Genomic DNA, 3,540 nt, shown 5'->3' on the forward strand with positions numbered 1-3,540 from the left:
AACTCCAGATCAATAGGGAGAGACAACTAAGAATCTGTGCCTTTTTCTTAAGACACCTGACTTGCCTCCCCCATCCCTTGTGAAATGCTTCTTTCACACAGTGCAAGAGCTCCCAAGGACAATTCTCAGGGTGGTGAGGATCAGTCTCATGAGTGATCCCACTGTTAGAGGGTAGGGAATGAGATAAAAAAAACATTTTGCAGGAGGGAAGTAAACATTGGTGGCTTGGTTTACTTGTCTGTCAGGGAGTGGTTGTATAGGGAGCTTGGGACTGGGGTCTGACTATTTAAGTCAAGCAGACCTCAAACTCTTATGTAGACCTAGACCAGCCTAGAACTCTCCATTCTCCTGTTCCAGCCTCCTGAGGACCAGGATTGTGTGTACCACCCACCTAACACATTCTACTGTTTTAATACAGAGGCCAGTTCACCATGTCATCGGCAGCTATGGATACAGTTAATGCCGTGCCCCTGTCCAGGTCCAAAGAACTGAGTTTAGAGGAACCAAAGAAGATGACTCGAGAGGACTAGAGGAAGGAGCTAGAAGAACAGTGGAAACTGGGTAATGCTCCTGCGAAAGTGGACAAAGAAGGAAAAGATAATCAATCCACACATCCCTCAGTATATTTCTTCAGTACCATGGTACATCGATCCATCGAAAAGACCCACCTTAAAGCACCAGAGGCCACAACCCAAGAAACAGAAGCAGTTTAGTTCATCTGGAGAATGGTACAAGAGGGGTGTAAAAGAGAATTCCATAACCACCAAGTACCGCAAAGGTGCCTGTGAGTCTTGTGGGGCCATGATGCACAAGGAGGAGGACTGCTTCGAGAGACCCAGGCAAGTTGGTGCCAAGTCTACCGGGACGATCATAGCACCAGATGAGCACGTCCAGCCTCAGCTCACATTTGACTGTGACAGGAAGAGAGATCACTGGAACGGCTACAATCCAGAACAACACATGAGAATCATGGAAGAGTACGCCAAAGTCGACCTGGCAAAACGAACGCTGAAAGCCCAGAAATTACAAGAAGATTTGGCCTCAGGAAAATTAGTGGAACAGGCTAAATCTCCAAAGCATCAGTGGGGAGAAGAGGAACCAAATTCTCAGACGGAAAAAGATCACAACAGTGAAGATGAGGATGAAGATAAATATGCAGAGGATATTGACCTGCCTGGGCAGAATTTTGACTCTAAGAGGCGAATTACAGTCCGGAATCTAAGGATTCGAGAAGATATTGCAAAATATTTGAGAAATTTAGATCCAAATTCTGCCTACTATGATCCCAAAACTAGAGCGATGAGAGAAAATCCCTACGCCAATGCAGGGAAGAATCCAGATGAAGTGAGTTATGCAGGCGATAACTTCGTCAGATACACAGGAGATACCATTTCCATGGCTCAGACACAGTTGTTTGCCTGGGGGGCGCATGACAAGGGCTCAGAGGTGCGCCTGCAGGCAGATCCCACGAAGCTGGAGCTGTTGTATGAGTCCTTCAAAGTCAAGAAGGAAGACTTCAAAGAACAGCAGAAAGAAAGCATCCTGGAAAAGTATGGTGGCCAAGAACATCTGGATGCTCCTCCAGCTGAGTTGCTCTTAGCCCAGACGGAAGACTACGTGGAGTACTCACGGCATGGGGCGGTCATCAAGGGGCAGGAGCGGGCCGTGGCCTGCTCCAAGTATGAAGAGGACGTGAAGATGCACAACCACCTGCACATCTGGGGATCTTACTGGAAAGAAGGCCGATGGGGATACAAATGCGGTCACCCGTTCAAGTATTCCTACTGCCCTGGAGAAGCCGGGAAGGAGACTAACTCCGAGGAATGTGTGAGTGAGACTGGAGAAGAGTTGGTGAAGAAACCACAGACGCTCGTGGAGATGCACCAAGAAAAGCTACAGGAAGAGAAGAAAAAGAAGCACGGGAAGAGCGATGACAGCGATGATGAAGAGAAGAAACAGGAGAAACTGAAAAAGGCACTGAATGCCAAGAAGGCCCGCCTGCTCCATGTCAAGGAGATCTTGCAGATGGACAAGAGAAAGCGGCCATACAACCGTGTATATGAAACTCAAGGAAATGGAGGCCTACAGAATCAAACGTCAGGCTGGATGACCCAATGACCTCTTTCCTGGGCCAGCAGTAACTGTCCAGGGTACAGTCCAGCATGCACCGCAACCTCCTGTTCATCATAGATGAAAAACCGTAACCTGTCCTTGGGTTCTGACTTCAATAAAGCTTTCAGAAGTCTCAAAAATTTAGGAGATCAACACAGGCATCTCAGCCTGGGGAAGATAGCCTATAGCCACTGCTTTCAAACTGCATCTTCATCACCAGAGCAATCATCTAGAGTTGCATCCTTTACCTTCTTCCCCATGCTTTTTTGTTCTCTGGATCTCTGCAAACAAGTTGACCCAAATCAGATGATTCTACCCCTAGAGTATTGTCACTGGGGTTCCCACCCCCTGATAAGATGCTTGGCTAGTGAGAACTCCAAACCTGTTCTGAACCTGGGTGCATGGCCACATTCTCAGCACAGGTTGTCTCTCCTTCTCTGTATGCAGTATGTTCTTTAGGTGACAAACTCTTGAGCCAGAGATCTGGGTCCATGGGTTACTGCTGTGCAGCTTCTAGCTTGCTCTTTTAATGTTCAGGTCCTTCAGGAAGCTTTGACAATATCTGACAGTTAACTGCCAGGAGCAAATGTTTGACCAGGAAGCTTGGTAACATTTGTAATCTCTGCTCTTAACAGGCTTCTTAGACTTCACCAAGAAATTCCACTTTCTTGGGATTTTTCAGTTTCAGGACTTCACCTCTGACTTCCTATCTGGCCGGATTGGAGTATTAGAAGTGGGGGGCATGCAGGATTTTAAAAGGCCATCCTTTAAAACAACAACAACAAAAAACTCTTCAATGACAGGTTTTATTCCTAGTCACCTGTCCAGGGTAGAGTATTGCTTTCTTGGTGGATGAGTGGGGTGTGGGGGAGGGTATAGAACTCGAGGGAAAAAGTGCAGCAGTAGAGCTGATGAAAGTGAACTCTACAACTCGTGGGTGAAGATGGGAGGGAAGAACTTGGAGAGCAAGAGGGAACAGAAGGCACTCTATGGAAGGAAAGGTACTCGTTACCTGATTCGTGTAACTGTCATCCCTCTGTACATCCCCTCTATACTGTAAATTAATATGTATATAATATAAAATACTCAGGGGCATTACACCTGTTTATAAGTCAATATGAACTGGGGGACTCTGTAGTCCTCCCCTCTCCTGACTTTTGATGTCTAAGCTATATGTATAAATTTCTTCCTTAAAGGTTGAGCCCAGAGGAAATCTTCCCAGTCCTGGAGCTCCATGTGTCAAAAGAGGAACGTGAAATACCTCTCCCTTTCTTCCAGAGATCAGGACCTGCCTTGGGGGGAGAGGAGCAGGCCCAGTGTTGGAGGGATGGTGACAAATGATCTAGAGGCCAAAAACATCCCAAAAGATGGTCTTTCTCTTTTGGTCCTGCTTTTTAAATTAAGGGCTCCTAATAGGACCTATGTATA

The 3,540-nt window shown here is 46.7% G+C and overlaps 1 pseudogene; it reads left to right on the plus strand.

The window, feature by feature from the left end:
* The first annotated feature begins 387 nt into the window (after positions 1 to 387).
* LOC122101552 lies at positions 388 to 2,141 on the plus strand (annotated as a pseudogene).
* The last annotated feature ends 1,399 nt before the right edge of the window (positions 2,142 to 3,540 follow it).

The sequence above is a fragment of the Dipodomys spectabilis genome, unplaced genomic scaffold, assembly GCF_019054845.1.
Source record: "Dipodomys spectabilis isolate Male_0828 unplaced genomic scaffold, ASM1905484v1 ptg000669l, whole genome shotgun sequence".
Classification (NCBI taxonomy): Eukaryota; Metazoa; Chordata; class Mammalia; order Rodentia; family Heteromyidae; genus Dipodomys; species Dipodomys spectabilis.